Consider the following 24,412-nt stretch of genomic DNA (forward strand, 5'->3'; position numbering starts at 1 on the left):
GTGAATTAAACTAGCTAGTTCATGTCAAGGCCCTATAACAGTGTTTGGCACAACTGAAACTTAACCGAAATTAAATTTATGAGGTTCTGGTCCTCAAATTCAGTTATCAATAGTTGTACAACAACTAAACCTAAATAAAATGAGGGGCACTGTGACCTAATGGAAGGCAAATGAGGTTTGGAGTAAGTCAACAAATCTGAGTCTGAATACTAGCCTAAGAGCTTTTGACCTTGAGCAATTCACCAAACTTCTCAAAGCTTCTTATCTGAAAATGAGACTATTATCTAGCTTTTTATCATTCTGTCTTTCCTATTCACATTGCAAATACTTTGAAAAGGGCATGTCTTACTCATCTTTGTCTCTTCCATAGTAAGGTAAGGTTCAAAATTATAAGATTTGATGCTGGAGTAAGGCAAGAGATTGATAAAAAGGGATTCAAGACTAGAATAAATGTGTTACATTGCGAAAAAAGAAAGTACAAACCCAGTTTAACTGGCTCCAACTCCAGGCATTATGTCATTGCATCCTTTTCTTTCCTTAGAAGCGCTCCTCCAGTATTCTTTTCCTACAGGAAGAGGCAAAGTGGGAAATAAATATTAGTGAAGGTTATTTGAATCATACTTTAAAACTGAGCATTTTTTAATTTACCATTAAGCAGAGTCAAACTGTTATCCATCTACTTAGTGGAGTTGTTTTCAAGTGCCAAAATAACTAAGAGGTGTTTTAGTTTAGGAAATACTATGGTTTTAAGTAACCAAAAAAGTAATCTTACCTCAAAAAATTACTTTTAATGAATAACAATACCTTTGTTAAAGATTACTACTCAGGATAGATCGTATGAAGCACTGTAGTTCATTACATTATGCAAAAATATTTCTAAGACTAAGCTCTTAATCTTCTGGGTGAAGAGTGCATGGTGAGACATATCAAACTATGAGAATCTGATGAAAACTGAATTGCATCTCCCCCCAAAATGCACATACATGAATCATATTTTCCATATAATTTTAGTTGAGACATTAAACCCAGTCATCTATCTGTGAATCTCTAAAACCTGGTAGTAGACTCTGAGGAACAGTTTTTGAGTTACTCAAAATAGCAGATTTATAGGATTTTAGAACCATAAGCAATTTAGCAATCATCTAATGCAAACTGCTAATAGAAAAATGAAGAGGCAGTGGCTCAGAAAGTTATAAAGAATTAAGTAAAGGCTTACTGTACTCAGGAACAGGGGTGTCCAACTACTATGCTAATCCACATAAGACTGACCATGCAAAATTTAGTATAAATCAGTGCCTTCGGTTTAGAATAATTCTCACAATGAAACCCAAACAGGAGACTGCCAAATGGTCTTTTGGTCCAAACATTAGTGGTGGTTAAGAAAATGAACTTTAGAGTTTTTCACAGACATGTGAAAAAGTTGATCAATTCACTTTATCTTTCTTATCTTCAGGTTCTTCAAATACAAAATGAAAATACTGAAACCTACCAATGTAGGATTACTTTAGGGATAAAACCTGATAACATATATAAAGTATTCAACACGGTGCTTGGTACACAGTAGGTGCTCAGGAAACGATATGGATTAAAAATATTTCTTGTCTACAACAAAATGGATGGATCTAGAGTATAATACTAAGTAAAATAAGTCTGTTAAAGACAAATACCATGTGATTTCACTCATATGTGGAATTTAAGAAACAAAACAAATGAGAAAAGAGAAAAAGAGACAAACCAAAAAACAGACTGTTAACAAGACAGAGAACGAACTGGTGGTTACCAGAGGGGAGGTGGGTGGGGGGATGGGTGAAATAGGTAAGGGGGATTAAGAGTACACTTATCATGATGAGCACTGAGTAATATAGAGAATTGAATCACTATAATGTACACCTGAAACAAACATAACACTGTATGTTAACTATACTGGAATTAAAGTTTCTTAAAATTAATACTTAAAAAATTTTCTTGTCAAGTCATGGAATTGGATAAAACACGAAACAAGTCTCTAAGTAAAGGAGATGCCTTCTAGTTGAACAAAATAACTGGCAAACATTTACTGAGTATCTTCTACATAATATACTATTCAAGGTGTTACTGAGGATATAGAAAAGATAAAATTGTCCTTTCAAGAGGAATTAGGTAAAGACAGAGCTTTCTCCTCATTTCTGTCCTGGGCTTCTCTTTTTCCTTTTCCCCTTAGGGTTCAGCTTTTTTGCATACATTGCCTGGGTTCCCACCGGGACTAGGAGGACCCCTCACATGATAACCCCTAATTCTGACCTTTCACCTGAGCCTCAGACTCCTATATCTTGTTGTTTTTGGATATTTCCACCTCAATACACCATAGGTAAAAACTCAACATGTTCAAAAGTGAGCTTTTCGTCTCTTCCTAAAATCCATCCCTTCTTTCAATTCCTTGTTCTGGTTAACAGTGCAGCAGCCACTTAGATACACCAAAAGTCTAGCAATAATCACAGTTCACCAATCATCTTCAAGTCTCATTGAGTTCTACACTAAATGCTTTCGAGTCTACTTTCGCAATTCCATCCCTATCAATAGTATCCAAATCCAGGTCATTATCTCTCAGTATGACTGATTTAGTAATCCAACCACTCTTACCCTACCCCAGAGTCTATTGTACTGCTGCCAGAATGATCACTCTAAAATGAAAATCTTGTCACAGCATGCACCATCATATGTTAGACCCTTCCATGGCTATTATCCATAGACTGAAGTCAAAGTTCACCCACAGAAAAAATGGACAGTATGACATTTAAGTACTCAATGACCTGGCTCATGCCTATCTCTTCAGCTTCACTTCACATCTCCCCCTTTATCACACCACAGCCATACTGAATCCCATGTGTTCTCACGCTGTTCTCTTTGCCAATATATCCTTAACACCCTTTGCACAAATAGGAAATTCCTACTTGTTCTTCAAGATTCAGGTCCAGGATCACTTCCTGTGGGAAGCCTGTCCAGAGTATACTTCCCTACTCCACCAAGCTCACACTTCACTACAACAAGCACACAGGAGACATTTGTTACACTGAACAAAAATAAAACTAAGCGAACTAATGACACAGCAGCAATTAATTTACAAAAATAAAGCCAATGAGAAGGGAAACTAGTTGGATTTCAGTGTTTCTTTGGAGAAAAGAAAGTCTTGATCTGAAGATCTGAGGAGTAATTGTTCACAGATTGTTGGAAGAGAGGAAATAAAAGCATCTGAGTAAAAGAGAGATGGAGATGAACACATTTAGAGGAGAAATGTGGAAATGTGTATAGTAAGGCTGGAGGGATAGTAAACAGCAAATATAAACTCATAAATGTTGCCATCCTTATAAAGAGGTTTAGGAAACACAACCAATAAATGACGAGATATTTCAAATAATTTTCTCTGAAACTATATGATATAGTTGCCATTTACAGACACTACCTTACATTTCCATTAGAGGGATATTAGTTTAGAAAGATATTTTCATCTTTTAGTTAATCCCTTGTGATCTTATAGGTTTAAGAAAGTACTCCTACCTAATTCGCATGTACTAAGGAACTTTACATCAAATCCTGAAATTATTATATATCTTTATGTTGCATGACAATGTGCTGAACTGGAAAAAGGTAACATAGACTATGTCAGGTAGATCAAGGGCTAGTCAACCTTATTAAATAATCTTTATTATTAGAACATTAGATTATTCCAAGTCAGAAGAAGAAACTGAAAATACAGTAAGCTTAATATTAAAGTCACAGAGGAATTAAACTATAAATATTTTGTTCTCTGAATACAGAATAATTAAAGAATATCAATCCTGAAACTTAAATACACTAGTCATAATGCAGACAAAGAACAGATCTATGAGGTATTCCCATATGAAGAGTGAAGATTAAGGTCATCTACCAAGAATAAAGAGAGAAAAAAAGTTTTGTCATCTCTGAACTACACTTAATGACAAAATCTACTGCTTGCAGTAAAGACAGAGAACATTCACTCTAATACATTAGCTAGAATACCACACAATTAGTCAAAAGGGAATCAAGTTAGAAACTGAAGCAGCACAAGTAAATCAGCCATCCCAAACTGAAGCATCTCTAAATGGAGTTCTATATCATTTTTATGTTATATATTTAACTATATAGCTGTATAAGATAATAACAATCCAGGGCATATCTTCTATATCAAAAAGAAAGGTGATTAGAAAACAGATATATGCTGACAAAGCACAGAAGCACTTTGGAGCATAAAAGTCATTTGCATGGAGTTGTATGTCTTCTTGTCCTTGACTCTGTAAACGCCAATTCCCTGCTTTCAGGTTTGCAGAGAGCAAAAAGTGAGATACAATGCTGAATGCTAATTTTCAACATAACACTGATGTTATGTCAGAAGATATGGGTAATTCTCACTCTCGCATAATACCTGTCATTTTAAAATACCCCTACTGATATGAACCAACGTTCGTGAATGAAAGGTGGAAAAATCCTTTTGATCTGTTGTATTCAAGCAAATTGACAGATATGAATGCACAAACACTAGTCTTCGATTATGAAATCCCCTCACACATAAACACCATTGTAAAATGAATTTCTCTAAGGGGAAAGGGACTGAAAATGTTACAAGCTTGCTAAAGAGAATAATACCAAACTATAAAAGAAACTGGCAGCCCAAGAATATGATGGTGACAGCCACGCTATGCTCAAGTGTGCTGTAGATGATCACTTATGCTGTCAGCCAATGTCATCTGAATTTCTTCAAAACTCCATTTTATGAAAAACCACTAGCTTAGGGAAGGAATATAGAATCATCTCTCTGATCGAAAATGGCAAGCTATTTTTGCCCGATATGTATTTATCTTTCCACAAGAAGAGTTATATATTTCTTGTGACCATAATCTTAACCATAAATTTGGGCCAATGTCTGCACTGTACAAATGTAAGTATTGTTCATAAAAGAGCAGCAGATTTTATATACATACACAGTCGATTCTCACTATTGTGGTAGTTATGTTTTGTTTCCATAAACACTGCAGCAGTGAATACTGTACTTCTACTGCTTCTAGGAAATGGGAAATACAGGGTTAGCCTCTGATTACCACATTTTCATCAACTGATCAATACATAAAGTTTATATTATGTGTATTTCTGTTTAAAAACAAGTTATTTAATATATATTGTTCACTAAAATCGAACTCAACAGTGTAATTCATGACTGAATGAAGTTTATCTAATACACATACTGTTGCCATAAGGCACATCGGAACTACGTTGTATTTAGGAACACTACACAGCACTTCAGCACATTTGGAGAGCATGGTACACAGCATAATCACCCCCCAAAAAGGCACAAAAATATGCAAAATGTGGCACTAAGGAGATGGAGAAAGGACATTATAGTTTATGGTATGAGAGTTAAAACAAGAAGGCAAATGTGACCTTGTTCAACCTCAGCTGAGAATGCACACATCAGGCAACTCATACGCAATGTGGGGCTTGAACTCACAACCCCAAGATCAAGGGTCACATGCTGAACCGACTGAGCCAGCCAGGCACCCCTAGGCAACTCATTTTTTCACCACTCTGAGTGTGTCTACAAATGGTTATGAAAGCACCACAATTATTGATTTGGGGGTTGCAAATAAATTTTAGCAAGTAGGTGAATTTGCAACAATGAAAGCCATGAACAATGAGGATCAACTCTGTATGTGTGTATATATCCCTGTGTGTATGTGTGTATATATGAATGTGCGTGTGTGCGTGCATGTGTGTATGTACATGCAGCATATGACATATCTGACAGGAAAGACAAGTTGTGGGACTCTCTAGTATGAGACTCTCCTAAGGTCCATGTCTATATTTCCACTTGGCATACTGGATACCTCTACCTGAATGTACTATGAGCACTTCAAACTTAACACACCAAGCTCATCTTCTGTGCTTACCCCAAACCTGCCTTCTGCTACATTACTACTCAAGTGACTGCAACTCTGACTCCTTTCTCCACATCTTACCCAGGCACCAAATTATGTTGATTCGTCCTCTGAGGTATCTCTTAAAGTTTATCTCTCCCCTGCCCAAGCCCACTACAGTTATCATTAAATGCCTTTCTATCATTTGGACCATTAGCACAGTTTTACCATCTTCTTTCTCTATTCTCTACTCCAAAATCACAGGCAATATTAGTGTCAGTGTTAGTTCTCCAAGATCTAATTATGCTTTCACTTCTTGGTACCTATGTGATGAGCTTAAAATTTCTCGATTATGGTGTATAATGCTTTGTTATGATTTGGCACCAAATCGTCCTTTAATATTCATCTACTGTCACTCATCTCTGATAAACTCTATAGCCACAGTAATCTATTTCCCATTCTTTGAATATATCATGCCTTTTAAAGACCCCTTGTACATATTAGAAATTCCACTAGCAATGCTCTTTCTTCCATTCTTTACTTGCCCTTAAAGCCTCTGCTTATGTCACCTCCTTTATGAAGACTTTTCTGATGAGCCTTTACCTCCACTTCAAGCCAAGTTAGTCACTATATTCCCTGTACTTCCATAATATTCTCGCATACTTCTATTAAAAAAATTCCTTGAGTTCAAATTATTAAGGAAGTACAAGAATGTGCAAGGTTCGCCAAATACTGATTGCTACTGCAGCTGGGTAATGCAGATTCATTATATTACCATCTACTTTAGTGTGCATGCTAAATTTCCATTACAACAAAGTTTAAAAAGTCAAGAGACACAGACAGAAAGAGGGAGAAAATATTGACTACAAGTAATTGAACATCAGACTTACGTGTGACTTAAACAAACATGGCATTAACTTTTCTTCCCCACACAAGAAGTCCAGAGGTACCTAGTCTAAGGTCATTACAGAGGCTCAAGAAAGTCATCAAAGACCAAGTCTCTCTCTTTTTACTCCGTTAAGTGTGTTGATTTGTTGCTTCAAAGCCACTTGCAGTAGATGGAGGCATTATCTCTATACTCAAGGCAGGAAGAAGGATAGTGCAAATCACACCTTTACCTCTTTAATAGGAAAAACAAAAGCATTTTTTCAGTGCCCTCTGCAAATTTAGCTTGTAATACATTGTCCGCAAGCTGTTCAGTCATTCAACAGTGCCTTGATGGCCTGATCCCCCAGCTGTGAAGGCAGAGACTATTTTTGTACTTTAGTAAACAATCCATTATCTAGCATATAGAGGTATTTTGTATCTAATGAATATATGAATCTAATAAAAGAAAATTATAGTATGCATAATAACAAAAGGACTCTGTTAATTTTCTTTTTAAAAATAAAATAATAAAAAGTGCTCTGAAAATTGTCAATGCTGTGCAAATAAGGAACTACTAGTATTACAGTAGTTTGACATGTACTATCATGAGATGTTTTACTGTTCTCTCTGTAGGTGACCAGGCAGTGGATTAACAAAAAGTCAAGAGACCTGAAGTTTTGTCCAAGCAAAACAATCTTGATGCAACTCAGTTTACTTAAAGGTAATGTTTATTTACCTCCCAGGGGTGTTCTGAGGATAAGGGAAATATAAACAATATGAAAGCACAGTGAAATGTATAAAACAGTATAAACACATTTTTATAAATGCAAGCATTCTATTAAGTCTTGAGAAGAAACTTACAGTTCCTATGTACCATCTGGTTCTGGCACATCAATAATATGAATTAAAAATTAAACACTATTAATATCTAGTATGGATGCTGAATGTGGTTAGATGAGTTTCTGGATTTGGCGATGGTTCTTTCACGGCTATGGGGAAGTAAACTAACCAGACCTTACATTTACACCTCGCTAAGGAAAAAATGCTTCATAAAATAAAATAAATGTTTTGATGCAATTAAATAATATCCACAAACTGAAAAGTAGGATATGATAAGCATACAGAATAGTTGACATCAAATCCCAATTCATCAATTAATAATTACTACCAATAAATGAACAGTACGAAAGTAGGCCAAGGTCCTAAAGCACTTCTAAGTTAAATCAAGTGAGAAATAAAAGTAGAAGCACCGAATATTAATTTTCCTCTGACTGTAATAACCTTGATTGAGCTTATACAGAATACTCTTCAGGGTGACCTTTTGGCTCATACATATAGACAACACTGGGGGTCAGAAATATTTCTGATAAATGATAATGTCAATGGCCTGTTTTCCAAATTTTTATGAAGTTGTATATTTCCTAACCTATAAGAATGTTATAATACGCATTATGTATATACAACAAAAAACAGTAGCCAATACTAAGGAAGAAAAAATGACATTTCTAAATCAAGAAGATCTCTACAGAATATTATATTAAGAACTGATGCATCTTCACTTTTATTGGATTTGGAGACAATAGCTGCTTTGAAGAAAAACATGGTCTTCTGTCAAGTATGTTTAATTAATTCTCACTTCTCAAACATTCAAATACCTTTACCTTATTATTAAAGATTTACCATTTCCTAATTCATTTAAGCAGAAACTATTCTCCATGTAGGTTACCATGGAACTATTAATACTGAAAACTGACTCATCTTAATACAAAAAACTGCATCAAGACTGTAGGCCAGTAAATTCCAGTAGAGTACTGTATAAAGCATCAGTAGGTCATAAGCAGAACTGAAAAATTTCAACAGGGGATCAGATTTATCTTACAGTTATTTCTATAGGAGGAACATCCATTTCATAAGAAATCAAAATGTTAGAATAGTAAAAATGAGTTTATGCTTTATAGCTGTATCCACCTAGTTTCAAATACATCAATTTTTGTTTTTAAATCGGGAGAAACAATGCTTCTCTTCCTGTTTTATCTGCATACATAGCTTTGTCAGTTTCAAGAGTGAATATTTTTCCTACAAAGAATTTGGCATACCTGCAATAAACAATAAATTATTTGTTAATGTATGTAAAAATAAAAGTTGTAAGTGATATTATTACAATGAGGAGCGATTTTAAATATTTAACTTTGCAGATGGAGGAGGAAATATATTAACTTAAAGATTCATTGCTTTTTAAAACATAATTTTGCCTCATTAAAAATGAGAGAATATTATATATTAATAAAAGATTCAGTACAGCAGAAGATACAACAATTATGCACATTTATACACCTACTGACAGACCATCAAAACATATGAAGCAAAAACTGACCAAATTGAAGGCAGAGGGCACCTGGGTGGCTCAGTCTGTTAAGTGTCTGCCTTCCGCTTAGGTCGTGATCTCAGGGTCATGGGATCCAGCCCCATATCAGGCTCCCTGCTCAGTGAGGAGTCTACTTCTCCTTCTCTCTCTGCCCCTCCTCCCATCCCCCTGCTCATGTGCGCGTGCTCTCAAATAAATACATAAAAATCTTTTTTAAAAAAATGAAGGGAAAAATAAACAGTTCTACAATAATAGTTAGAGGCTTCAATATCCCACTCAAAATAATGGCTAAAACAACCAGCTAGAAGATAAGAAATAGAGGACTACACATAATAAACCAACTAGACCCAAAAGAGATATACAGAACCTTTACTCAACAACTGAGTATATATTCTTCACAGATGCATATAAGACATTTTTCAGGACAGACCATTATGTTCAGCCATGAATTAAGCCTCAACAAGTTTAGAAAGATAAATATCATACAAAATATCTTTTCCAACCACAACAGGATAAAGTTAGAAACCAACAATAGAAGTAAAACTGGAAAATTCACAAATTTGTGGAAATTACACCATACACTCTTCAACAACCAATGGATTAAAAAAGAAAGCACAAGAGACATTAGAAAATACTTAGAGATAAATGAAAATGAAAATACAACATGCCAAAACTGATGGGATGCAGGGAAAGCAGTACTAAGGGGAAAATACATAGCTATAAATGTTTGCCTTAAAAAAAAAAAAAAAGAAAGAAAGAAAGAAAGAGAGAAAGAAAGCAAGCAAGCAAGCTCAAATCAGCAACCTAACCTTACAACTTAAGCAACCAGAAGAACAAACTAAACCCAAAGACAGGAGAAGGAAAGAAATAATGAAGATCAGGGCAGAGATAAATGAAATAGAGAACAGAAAAACCATAGAGGAAAATCAATGAAAGCAGAAGTTGGTGTTTTGAAAAGATCAACAAAATGACAAATCTTTAGCTAGAAGGACTAAGACAAAAAGAGAAAAAAACTCAAATTACTAAAATCATTCACTAAAATGAAAGTGGAGTCATTACTACCAATTCTAAAGAAATAAAAAGGATTATAAAAAAGTTTGGGGCACCTGGTGGCTCAGTCAGTTGAGTGTCAGACTCTTGGTTTCGGCCCAGGTCATGATCTCAGGGTCTTGAGATAGAGCCCCACAGCAGGCTCTGCCCTCAGCACAGAGTCTGCCTGTCTCTCTCCCTCCCCTTCTGCCCCTCTCCCCAGTCTTAAGTGTGCATGTGCACATATACTCCCTCTCAAATAAATAAATAAATAAAATCTTTTAAAAAAAGAATTCTATGAACAGCTATACATCAACAAACAGGATAACCTAGAGGAAATGGACAAATTCCTAGAAACATAAAACCTACCAAAACTAAATCATGAAAACATAGAAGATCTGAATAGACCTACAACTAGTAATGAGATTAAATCAGCAATCAAAAATCTCTGAACAAAGAAAAGCCTTGGACCCGATGGTTTCACTAGTGAGCTCAACCAAACATTTAAAGAACTAAAAGCAGCCCTTTCTCAAACTTTTCCAAAACATTAGGAGACACTTCTTAATTCATTCTATGAGGTCAGCATTATCTGATGTCAAAGTCAGACAAAGACACTACAAAAAAGACAAAAAGCCCAGAAATAAACCCTCACATATATTTCACATATATGCAAATCAAAAGTATAATGAGATACCATCTCACATCCAATAGAATGGCTAGTATGAGAGAAAGGAGGATGGAAGGAAGCAAGGAAGGAATAGAAGGACAATAAGTTTTGGTGAGGCTGTGGAGAAACTGGAACACTTGTGTACTGCTGGCAGTAATTTAAAATGGTAATTGCTGCTATGGAAAACAGAATGGTGATTCCTCAAAAATTAAAAATAGAATTACCATATTACCCAGCAATTTACTTCTGAGTCTATACCCAAAAGAAGTGAAAGCAAGGTCTTAAAGACATATTTTATACAATGACATTCACAGCAGCACTACTAACCAATGCTAACACACAAAAGCCACTCAAGTGTCCACTGACAGACGAATAAATACAATGGAATATTAATCAGCTTCAAAAAGGAAAGAAATTCTGCCATTATGCTACCAACATAGATGAACCTCGAAGATGTTATCCTAAGTGAAATGAACCAGTCACAAAAAGACAAATATTGCATGATCCCGTTTATGTAAGGTACTTAAAGTAGTCAGAATCATAGAGACAGAAAGTCGAATGGTGGATGCCATGGGGCTGGGGGCAAAGGGGAATGGCGACTATTAGAAGGTGGAGGGACTATATAAAGTATCCTCCAAAAGAAAAAGGCATTTTGAGACCAAAGTACAATGCAGGCAATGGCCATACAGTTTACAGAGTTTTATTCAGGTTAACTAACTGACAGGGAGGTTTAAGCAGATGATGACCCAGAGCTGCACAGCTACTTCCCAGAAAGTCTGGCCCTTAGTCTACAGATTTTATAGAGCAAGGGGACGTAGCGGGCACTGTAGTGACGTCAAAAGGTTCATGTGCATTTCAGAGGGTTTGCATGCACCTAATTGACAGACCTCGTGATGCTATCTGTGCATCAGGAAGGGGAAAGACTGTGTTATTTGAACAGATTTACAGAGGACCAAAGCCAAAGCAACCTTCCCCACATTCTAGTCTTGGTCGGCATTTCTATTAAGGCATGTATACTAATCTCCAAGGGGCTTGGAACATGTAGCCCCAAGAGAGGTCCCAGAGAGGACAGAAACAAGATGAAGGGCCAATGATGGAGTCAGTATTATCATCACTCCTATAGGGAGTTACTTAGTAAGTAAGTATAGAACAGTTTTACAAGATGAAAAGAGTTACAGAGATGGATGGTGCTGATGGTTCCACATTATGAATATATATAATGTCAACTGTATACCTAAAATGGTTAAGATGGTAAAATTTATTCTTAATGTGTTTTACCAGAATAAAAAAATTAGAAAACATTGAGGGGTAATGGGCGGAATAAATGAGCCACTGGGGAGTAAGGAAAGAATCTAAATGTCATGAGTAAGGGGGAAATACTATAAGGAAGGAAGAGGGGAAGGAAATAAGAAAGGAAGGAAGGTAACAGGGATAGAGAGTAAGAGGGAGAGAGGGATTCACACACATACACATATATACACACACGGAAGCACATTTTGTTTTTGTTTTTGTTTTTTTGTTTTTGTTTTTGTTTTTTTAATATTTTATTTATTTATTTGACAGAGAGAGACAGCCAGCGAGAGAGGGAACACAAGCAGGGGGAGTGGGAGAGGAAGAAGCAGGCTCCAAGCAGAGGAGCCTGATGTGGGGCTCGATCCCAGAACGCCGGGATCACGCCCCGAGCCAAAGGCAGACACTCAACGACTGAGCCACCCAGGCGCCCCCAGAAGCACATTTTGAACTTTGGCCCAAAGCACCAGGTACTACAGCAAAGAGAACACCCCGCCCCCCAGGATATCAACCACTGTCATATTCTGACATCAAAGATAAGAATTCCAACTTGGTCTAAAGTGACCAAAATTGGACTTTAATTAGCTGCAAAAAAAAAAAAAAAATGCAGATCTGAAAGGTGCAGACCATGTTCCACTGTCATTGCCTGTTAGGATATCAAATTGAATTTGGAAGAGTTCAGTATGAGTTCTGTTTGCTGAAGTTAGGTCTCAGGATACACACAGAGTGTGACTGCTCCTTGGAGCTGTTGACTCGATGGATACTATAGGCAAGAACCATTTGCTGAAAAAAACGATATATTCCACAGTAGTTACTTAAAATCAACATTCTCACTGCTTCAAATGATAATAGAAATAAAATATTCTAATTTCAAACTCACTCCAAGCTGCAAATAAAAATAAGTATGTTCTTATAAACTTCTATTAGCCTTAGAGTTAAGTAATGTGTTACTAACACCTGTGACTGCCTCTTCCCTAAAGCCTGTGTCACTTCAGCTGACATGACAGCTCGCCCTCCTTGGAGGAATTCAATCACTGGGTCAAGCAGGTGAAATTCAGTCCCTGTCAAGCAGGTGAAAATACTTGTCATGGGGGAATTCTTTGAGTGTAATAAGATGTCTCTATAGCTCTTTAAAATCCATAGGCACACTTCATGGCAGCCACCTCCTTCTTTTGCTACTCCTAGCGCTGCTTGTGTGCTCTCCTGGTGGAGACCTGGTACTCCTTTTGTGAAGCAGCAGCTGGGGAGACTCCAGCACTCACCATAGCCAACGAAAAGCCCAAGGAAGGAGTCAAGATTGAGAACACCGACCATATTAATTTGAAGGTGGTGGAGCAGGATGGTTCTGTGATGCAGTGTAAGATTAAGAGGCACCACTTAGTAAACTAATCAAAGCCCATTGTGAAGACAGGGTTCATCAACGGGGCAGATCAGTTTTCAATCTGATGGGCAGCCAATCAATGAAATACACACATACCTGCATAGCTGGAAATGGAGGATGAATACAATTGATGTGTTCCAGCAGCAGACAGGAAGTGTTTACTAAAAAGGGAATCTGCTACTTGACTCCAGAACTCTGTTCCTCCAGACCAAGAAGGCACTCTCAGTGAGAAAACCACAACTGGTTCCACCACATCCTGACGTTTTCTCTATTCTTTCGTTTTCCCCATTCCTTTATCGTACATAAAGTAACTGTGTATGTGCACAGGCATATTGCATTTTTTTAAAGATTTTATTTATTTATTTGAGAGAGAGAGCACGAGCTGGGGAGGGGTAGAGGGAGAAAGGTAAGCAGACTGAGCAGGGTGCCCAACGTGGGGCTTGATCCCAGGACCCCAGGATCATGACCTGAGCCAAAGGCAGATGCTTAACCGACTGGGCTACCCAGGCACCCCTCATACTGCATTTTTTAAAACTAAATGGACAATGGTATGTTTTGATCGATGTCAAATGGAGATGGGATGGGAAAAACACTGGTTCTGTAAAAATACCCCTTTTCCCCATTGGTGGCATGCTCATTCATCTCTCATTTTTATATTCCAATAAGTTATTTTGCTCTTGCTGTTTAACAAAAAAAGAACAACATAAAGATCCTTGTATACTTTGTTCTACTAGAGAATTTTAATGTTTTTCATTTATCATTGTAAATCCAAGGATAATTTTATAACTTTTTTTGCATGCAGCTATATTACATGTAGGGCAATCTGTCTTTAAATAGGGATAAATTACTCTAAAAGAAATGAATCCTAGATAGTTTCCCCTTCAAGTCAACTTAAAATCTCTTGAAACTTTAACTTCTTGCTTAAAAAAATAAATAAATTTTGGGGCGCCTGGGTGGTTCAGTCGGTTAGGCTTCCAGCTCTTGATTTTGGCTCAGATAATGATCTCAAGATCATGAGATCGTGAGAAGCCTGCTTTAGATGCTCTCCCTCCCTCTCCCTCTGCCTCTCCCCACACTCATATGCTCTAAAAAATTTTTAATTAAAGATTTAAAAAAATAAAAAAGTCTGTAGGCACATGAAATCTGAGGATAGGATGAAAAAAAAGAAGAAATGGACTAGGTTTTTACCTCAAAAGTCCCAGTGATATTGCTTTACAAACTACAAAAGTCACTGGATTCTAAGAATCCATGCTTTGTAAATTATAACAGATAAATATCTGTGGTTATCACTATAACCAATAGCATCAACAAAACAAGTATACCCCAAATTTCAATTACAGGCATACTTCGGAAATAATGTGGGCTTGGTTTCTGACCACTGCAATAAATATCACAATAAAGCGAGTCAAGTGACTCTTTTGGTTTCCCAGTGCATAAAAAAGTTGCATTTACACTATACTACAGTCTATTAAGTGTGCAATAGTATTATGTCTAAAAACAAAAAATACTTTATTGCTAGAAAAGGCTAACCATCATCTGAGGTTTCAACAAGTTGTAATCACTGATCACAGATCACCATTAAGAAATATAATAAAGCAAAAGTTTAAAATACTGCAAGAATAAACAGAATGTGACACAGAGACATGAAGTGAGCCAATGCTTTTGGAAAAATGGCACCAACAAACTTGCTTGATGCAGGGTTACCACAAACCTTCAATTTGTTTAAAAAAAAAAAAAGTAGTTATCTACAAAGTGCAATAAAGCAAAGCACAATGTAACAAGGTATGCCTGTACTCCTGGCCCTTATTTTTCTGTCTGTGTTAAGTTTCAGATAATTAATATTTGTAAGGAAAATAAACAGATTGAATTTCTATTATTGAAGAAAAAAATGGTCCTTCAATTCAAGTAGTTTTAAAACCCTGTAGTTGCTGATTTATTAATATTCAATGATTAAAGGTTACCCTCTTTTTCTCATCTATACCTTTAAATAAAATTTATGACATTATATAGATTTCCTCAGAGGTTTTGCACAACTTTTGCTTACCAATATCCTAATCACAAACTGGGGCAACTGCAGAATATTTAAGTAGGTCATTTAGCTGAAAATCATAAAGAATCCTAGCAGAAAATTTAGTAGATTACTTGCTGCCTATTTTCCTTTGGGTACTTTAATGACTGACCTCTTAGGTAAAGAAGTCTTTCCCACGGAAAACAAAAACTTCTCTGCCATGTTCTTCTTCACATTGCACAATGTCCTACTTTGCTATATTTCAGATCCTCTAGGAAATTAGTAGATGATGTGACTGTCATTTCCTATAACCAAGATATCTGTGCACCTGGATGATCCAAAAGCAGAGAGATTTCAGAACTTAGAAGCTCAGATGTACCAATCTTCTTATAATATTAGCTTTCGGTGGAATTGGGGAAGATAGCTTGAATAAAAAAATTGGTTGCAAAGGACGAATTCTGCTATAAATAGGCAGAATTTTCTATTTTTCTGGCAGCCACGGGATCTAACAATATATTTTTTTAAAAAAATCTATGAGCTGGGAAGGATTTCTCCTTTGAAGTATACTAGGCAATACATCATGCTGATCACTCTCAATTTGCCCCCAGCCACTGGCAGCACAGTGGATTTACTAACAGTGTTTTTCAAATGGTAATAGATTTCAAAGGTCCCCAAAAGTGGGTAGTGATCACTGCAGCTCTGCAGTGTATGCTACATTTTTTAAATTGCAACAAAGAAAACGAAACTGATTTTGCTATTTAATGATTAGGCTTCCTCCTTGCTGTGTGATTTCAATTCAAGATTAACACAGGTAACTTTCCCTTACATCACATCCCAAATTCTCTATTGAGTAGAGAACAGGAATTGAATAATATAGGCAAGACATTTACTTCTCGCTCAATGAGAAATTAATGCCAATTAATATTTTCCAATCTTTTAAGATTATTCAACATTCATTTCAAAGCAAATATTTATTGAAACTAATGTATTTCAGGCACTTTAATCAATTCTTCCATCAGCCAAAGTACAAAGAACATTGTCAGAGATTCTAGCTACCTTCAGTTTTAAACTAGACTAACACAGACCAAAGACCTATTGTTGGTTTAGAAGTGATTACATATGTAACTAGCAACAGGAGAGAAGAGTCATTTTCAGCATTTTTTAAAAATTAAAAAACACAGTTATTTCAGGTCAGTCCCAACCATAAATCTGCCTTTTGACCATATTTATTATTAAGGAAAAAAAGTCCTACAGCTTCTGTTCTTGGGTATCTTTAATTCCAACTTTGAGAAGACCCAGTAACTGTTCCTTATCACATTTCTTAAACATGGACTGCTGGGTGGAATACAATGGGTTAAATGGTCCTTTAAAATCATCCTTTCTAAAACTCTTAATTCAAGAAGCATTAAGGAGACCATATGCCTTAAGATGTCAAGGACCACAGTTTAGGGTAGCAGAATGGTACAGCTGTAGTCTATAAATTCTACCTTAAAATTGCTCTCTTGCCCTCATCATTGATAGTTTCTCCTCAGTCAATGTTCTTTCCATACCTCTAAAATATTGTCCCTCCTACGTGTTTCTCTGGTGCTAGCAGGGCCCACAGGGAGCTAACCTTCAACCATTCCCGGCAGCACCTAGGTAGGACGAGATTGTACAAAGTGGTACTAGCTGGCACTTCTATTCCCTTCTTTCCCTACCCAGCCCCCTGCCAGCAGGACCCAGCAGGGAGCTAAACTTCCACTCCCACCCTTGGCAAAGAGGCAAGCTAAAGAAAAGCATTAACTATCAAAATTCATACAATATGAAGTTTCCAAGACTATTCATTAGATTTTTTTTTCATTATGAAAAAACTCTTTCCACAAACTCTTTCTCCAAGAATTAATATTTGATCTTAGTATTTACCTTTAATGTGCTCAATTTTCCTCAAGGTCTGGGGATCTTTAGTTGAAGAAATTCTTCCTCTCATCCTCTCACCCCCATATTGGCTTTTATTTTAAATTTTTAAAGATAATTTAAAAAATAATTTCAAGCTTACAGAAAAGTTCAAGAATAGTATAAAGAATCTTTTTTTCTGAACCATTTGAGGGTAAATTGCTGATATTGTGTCTGATCATCCCCGAAAACTTAGGTTTGTTAATAAGGCCATTTACCCAAATAACCAAGATATAATCATCAAAATCAACAAATCAATAATGATACCCTGTAATCTCTATGCCCTATTCACGTTTCATCTATCATCCCACTAATGTCTTTTGTAGCAAAAGGATCAGATTTAGTATCATGGGTTGCATTTAATTGTCATGTTTCTGTAGTCTCTAACTCTGGAACACTTAGTTCTTAAGTTTTTCCTTGACTTTCATGATCTTCAAATTTTGAAAGTTACAGGCCAGGTATCTTCTAGAAAGTCTCTCAATTTGGAATTCTCTGATGTCTCCTCAAGATTAGATTTATGTTATAGATTTTGGTAGAAGAATCATAGAAATGATCTGCTGGTCCTCATACTGCATCCTATCAGGTAGTGCATGATTTTATTTTGTTCCATTACTATTAACATTAGCTGTCACCACCTGAGTAGGGTTAGTAACCGCCAAGTTTCCCGCTGTGAAGTTCCTCTTTCCTCCTTAGTAATTAATAGATATTTGTGAGGAGATGCTTTGAGACTACACGAACAGCCCAGTCCTCATTAAACTTTCACCCGTTAGTTTTGGCATCTACCAACATTTCATGGATAGCTGATTATACTACACTGGTTCCCAAACTGTGATTTTCCTAATTCTGTTCTTCCTTTTCTATTCTCCATTAATTATGTCACTACAGACTCACGAATGTCTATTTTATTTAGTGGGCTATAATTTGATAATATGAGTATTGTATGAGGCTCAAACAGTTCAAAAATTAGCCAGTGAGTGCTCCTTCAATGTTGCTTCTGTATCCTCTAGATACAACCATTCTTTGAGCAATTCCTTACTTTCTGGTACAGGAAGATGTGTTCAGCACATCTTGTCCTGTTCCTTCTCTGCCCCAGCCCTAGAATCAGGCATTTCTCCAAGGAGTCCTAGCACAGACACCTACCTTTCTGGACCCCATCCCATGACTTCTAGACTGAATTATTCAGGAAGGAAAGAAAGCAATAAAAAAGCCAAACTGCTACTTTGTTTAGAAGGTGTGACTTGCCCTGATTTCCTCTGTAGCTGAATAGGTCTGTTTCCCCAGCAGCTTATCTGCTTGAATGGCAAGGCTGACTACACACAGTTTAAGGAACTGAGGAGAACTGTAAAATAGACAAACTTCCCCCAGCACATAGTTGCGAAACCAAGGAAATCCTTGCTCTGAAGGTGGAATATTCTAGGTTCATTTTATTCCCAGAAAAGATACCTTTTCCTTTTCTTTCTTTTTTTACTACATCTTTTATTTTGTAAGTTTTAGATGTGTAGACAAACTGTGAAGATAATTCAAAGAGTTCCCATGTGTCCCACCCCCAATTTCCCTTATTAACACCTTATATTAGTATGATACACTTGTCACAATTTTTTTCCCTTCCCTCCTGTCATCATTTGTTACAACTAGTGAACCAATACAAACACATTATTATTAACTAAAGACCATACTTTATTCAGATATCCTCAGTTATCCTCCAATGTCCAATTTGTTTGAGGATCCCATCCAGAATATCATATCACATTTAGTAGTTATATATTGTTAAGCCACTCTTGGTTGTGACAGTTTTTCAGAACTTCTTTTTTCTTTGGTGACTGTATTAATTTCCTATGGCTGCTGTAACAAATTACACAAACTTAATGCCTTAAAAAACAAAAACCCAGAAATTTACCATATGATCCAGTAATTCCACTACTGGGTATTTATCCAAAGAAAATGAAAACACTAATTTGAAAATTTATATACATACCTATATTTACTGCATTATTTACAATAGCCAAATATGGAAGCAACCCAAGTGTTCATCCATAGACGAATGGATAAAGAAGATGTGATATATATGTACAACGGAATATTACTCAGCCATAAAAAAGAATGAGATCTTGCCATCTGCAACAACATGCACAGAGCTAGTGAATATAATGCTAAGTGAAATAAGTCAGTCAGAGAAAGACAAATACCATATGATTTCACTCGTTTGGAATTTAGGAAACGAAGCAGATGAACAAAGAAAAAAAGAGACAAACCAAAAAAGAAAATCTCAACTATAGAGAACTGATGGTTACCAAAGGTGGTGGGGAGGTGGGGTGGAGGGTGGGAAGGATGGGTGAAATAGGTGAAGGGGATGAAGAGTGCACTTATTGCCATGAGCATGGAGTAATGTAGAGAACTGAATCACTATACTGTACACCTGAAACTAATATAACACTGTATTTTAACTATACTGGAATTAAGAAAGAAACCAGAAATTTATTCTCTTTCAGTTTCAGGAGTCATAACCCTAAAATCAAGATCTCCAAAAGGCCACACTCTCTGAAGGCTCTCAGGGAGAACAATTCTTTGTCTCTACCAGCTTCTGGTAGCCATAGACATCCCTTGGCTTATGGCTACATCACTCCAATCTCTGCCTCTGTCTTCTCTGTGTCTGTGCCTTCTGTGTTTTATGAGGGACATGTCATTGGATTTAGAGTCTACCAAGATAATCAAGGATGATCTCCTCTTAAGATTCTTAATTTAAATATATCTCAAAGACTCTTTTTCCAAATAAGGTCACATTCACAGGTTCTGGAGGTTAGTACAGGGCATATTTGGGCAGGGGCGGGGAAGAACATCACCATTCAACCTTCTATAATGATCGACAGTTTTAAGGATTACTGGTCAGATACTTTATAGAAGCGTGATTAGATTGGGATAATGTGTTTGAGAGAAGAGAACCACTCAGGTAAAGTATCATTTTTATCCTATCATGTCGAGGGTACGAACTATCAGCATGACTAATCACTACTGATGTTGATTTAATAATCTGGCATGAGGCAGTCTGTCAGGTTTCTCCATGATACTCTTTGAAGAAAAGTCACTAACAAGAGTTCAACTTAAGAGGTGGAGAGTGGGGTATCTAAATAAATTATTTGAAATTTTTCTGCATGGGAGAATTGCCTATTCTCCTTTGGAATCAACATCAATCATTTGTTTATATCAGTAAAGACATATGGATATTTCTTTATACTTTGGGTTTTAACGTAATACTACTTTATTTATTCTGCTGCTCAAAGTGTTCCAGCTTTGGACACTGGGAGATCTTTCAGTTGGCCCTCTGTCCTTTTGGCATGCTCCTGTTATTGTGTAGTCTGTATATGTTTTTTAAAGTACCTTCTTAGTTTTTGGCACCACAAGATGATCCAGGCTCACCTTGTATATTTCCTGCTCCAGCACAAGAATCAGTCACTTCTCTAAGAAGCCCTCATTCCTCTTATTGGATAATGGTATTAGAAACCAAGATCTGGGCATAAGGTGTGGTCATTGTTACTGGGATTTCATTGCTTATAGGCCCTATCAGCTGACAGAGCAATAGAACTGTTTATTAACCTGTGTATATACAGACATATCTATAAACATTTCTATATGTAATCATCCATATCTATATTAGGCTAAACATCAGTTCACACTAATTAATGTCTGTCTCCAACTCTAATCCATTAGCACATGGATCATACTAGCTTCTTCTACTTGCTGACCTATAACCCCACTACAATAGCAGAAACATGAAGTTTCAAAATTGTTAACCCTTACCCTGAACCCCCGTATGAGAGTATCGTGTTTACGTATATGGTTCCTTTTCCCTTTTAGTCTTAACAAATTCCACTCATTTCCAAAGTTACTTCGATCAGCACCTTATTCCTCCACTGCTTTCAGTAACATTGTTTCATATATTTGTAATACATTTACACTCTTTTGTCACATTTTACACTCCATCCTGGCATCCCTGACCATCTAAATGAAGTTTTAAAAATTCGTATATATTAATACTCACTCTTTCTAATATAAAGTTCTACAGGTTTTAACAAATACTTAATGTCCTATATTCACCACTACCCTAAAAAAGCCCCTGTGCTTCACCTAATCAACCCTCCCCTCAACTCGTTTCTCCCCTAGGCTCTTGGCAACTATTGATCCTTTCACTGACTCTTATTTTTGCCTTTTCCAGAATGACATATAACGGGACTTGTACAGAATGTAGCATTTTCAGACTGGCTTCTTTAACTCTACAGTATGCATTTAAGATTCATCTATGTTTTTTCACAGTTGGATAGCTCTTTCCTATTTATCGCCAATAATACTCCATTTATGGATGTATCAAAGTTTATTCATTCACCTACTGAAGGATATCTTGGCTGCTTCTAGTTTGGGGGCAGATTATGAACAAAGCTACTATAAACGTTTGCATGCAGATTTGGTAGATATGAGTTTTCAAGTTAGTTGTGTTAATACTTAGGAGTGTGTTTGCTGATTCGTACAGTGAGACTACATTTAGTTTTGTAAGAAACATCAAACTGTTTTCCAAAGTAGCTATACCATTCTGCATTCTCAACAGCAAGGAATGAAAATTACTATTGCTTCATATTCCTGCCAGAATTTGCTTTTGTTGGTGTTTTAAATTTTAGCCATTCTAACAGGTATGTAATGGTGTCTCATTATTGTTTTAATCTGCAATTCCCTCACGACCTGTGATGTTGAACATCTTTTATATACTTACTTGCCACCTATACACCCTGTTTGATGAAATGTCTCTTCAAATATTTTGTTCATTTCTTTGACTGAGTTGATTTGTTTATCATTGAATCTTAAGAGTTCTCTACATATTTTAGATACAAATCCTTTATCAGGTGTGTTTTGCAAATATTTTCTGAGGATACCTTTTATCCTTTGCTCTTACATCATTTACATTGTTCTTCAGAAATAATTTGGCTTTTGCACACACTATTTCCTGAGTAAAGCAACTAGAAGAAGGCTGACAGCAGGCTCCAAGTTTTTTCTTATACCATTCAGAATTGAAGTGCATTTTGGGATCCAGAAAAAGAACAGTTATGGTCATTTAAAATCCCCGGAAATGGCTGTGTGATAGAATATGGCATATACATTTTGAACTGCTTAATCATTCTTTTATAGACTAGCTGAAGGTTACTTTGTCTCTCTGGCATTTTCTTATGTCTAAGCTGCCTTCTTCTGTGATCCAGGGCTCAGTTTCAAGGTTGAAATACATTACGATAATCACAGTCAACCAAAGGCATCCCTATTCCAAACTCTCCATAACTTCATGCTTTTCCCATCAATTTCACTTCAGTTAAAAGGCCAGTTAAAAGAAGAATGTATGAATAAATCTGAGCTTACAAATTCTATTGCCACTATTACCTCACACACACAGGCTTTTTATTAAATTTGCCATCTTCACACTACATTGTATATTAAAAAGATGGTAGGCACATAAACATCTTCAGAAATTAAGTGACTCCACTTTAAAAAGTGGAACTTTCTAAGTAAAGGTTCCCCATGCTTTACCTAAATAAAATATCGTCTATATTCCACCTTGGATACTTCCATTACTTCACATTTCTTCAATCACTTCTCTCCCAAAGCCAATGAAGAAAAACAATAAAGGGAAATAGAAATTATTTTTTATTATTAAACTATCACTAACCTCATGCATTTTTCAACTAGAGCTTTAGCTTCAGGACAAAACCATGACTATAATCCAAGCCAAATCCCAGGTCTGAGGCTTGTAAGTAGCTGATATTAAGCACTTCACAGTTTATGTGGGTCTTGGCTTCTATGTGTGCAAAATGAGGGAACTAGACACGATGATCAGCAAATTTTCTTAAACAAACATCAACTATCCGAACTTTTTAACTTCTACTGCTGACATTTTCACATAGAATGTAGGATCTTTTTGCAAACATTACTGGAAGAAAAGATCTACAGAATCACAGTAGCTCACAAAGGAAATAATAGTATAAGAAGTGATAGATATAAACATTTGGGTTAATAAAATGTTACAGTCCTAACAAAAGCCTTCCCTTAGATTCTGTATTGACCAGCTTTTTTTTTTTTTTTTTTTTTTTTTTGTCTTGGCTCCAATAACAATTTTTCTGTAAAACCTTTCCTGCTTCAGAAGGTCTTATGCTAACTACCTCTTCTAGGTTCTCACGGCATATGATTTCCTTTCTATCAAAGCATTTCAACCAGACAATGAACTCCTTCCTTATTTGTCCATGTAAACTGGATCATACAGACATCATCCGGATTGAATTTTAGCTTTTATATGCACTTCCCTTAAAAAGTTAAAAATTGAGCTACCCTATGATCCAGCCATTGCACTACTGGGTGTTTACCCCAAAGATACAGATGTAATAAAGAAAAGGGCCATATGCACCCCAATGTTCATAGCAGCAATGTCCACAATAGCTAAATCGTGGAAGGAGCCGAGATGCCCTTCAACAGATGACTGGATTAAGAAGTTGTGGTCCATATATACAATGGAATATTACTCAGCTATCAGAAAGAACGAGTTCTCAACATTTGCTACAACATGGACGGCACTGGAGGAGATAATGCTAAGTGAAATAAGTCAAGCAGAGAAAGACAACTATCATATGATTTCTCTGATCTATGGAACATAAGAACTAGGATGATCAGTAGCGGAAGAAAGGGATAAAGAAAGGGGGGGTAATCAGAAGGGGGAATGAAACATGAGAGACTATGGACTATGAGAAACAAACTGAGGGCCTCAGAGGGGAGGGGGGTGGGGGAATGGGATAGACCGGTGATGGGTAGTAAGGAGGGCACGTATTGCATGGTGCACTGGGTGTTATACACAACTAATGAATCATCGAGCCTTACATCGGAAACCGGGGATGTACTGTATGGTGACTAACATAATATAATAAAAAATCATTTAAAAAAAAAA

The 24,412-nt window shown here is 36.4% G+C and overlaps 1 protein-coding gene and 1 pseudogene across 3 annotated transcripts in view; one reads left to right on the forward strand and one right to left on the reverse strand.

Moving 5' to 3' along the window:
• PEAK1 (pseudopodium enriched atypical kinase 1) overlaps positions 1-24,412 on the reverse strand; it is a 293,673-nt gene that overhangs the window by 171,980 nt on the left and 97,281 nt on the right. For all 3 annotated transcript variants that reach the window (XM_040642949.1, XM_040642947.1, XM_040642948.1), the window contains one exon: positions 484-565. The gene's annotated coding sequence lies outside the window, so the exon portion shown is untranslated. The remainder of the gene's footprint in view (positions 1-483; positions 566-24,412) is intronic.
• LOC103679113 lies at positions 12,074-13,670 on the forward strand (annotated as a pseudogene).

Source organism: Ursus maritimus, unplaced genomic scaffold (genome assembly GCF_017311325.1).
Source record: "Ursus maritimus isolate PB19 unplaced genomic scaffold, ASM1731132v1 scaffold_27, whole genome shotgun sequence".
In the NCBI taxonomy this organism is placed as follows: Eukaryota; Metazoa; Chordata; class Mammalia; order Carnivora; family Ursidae; genus Ursus; species Ursus maritimus.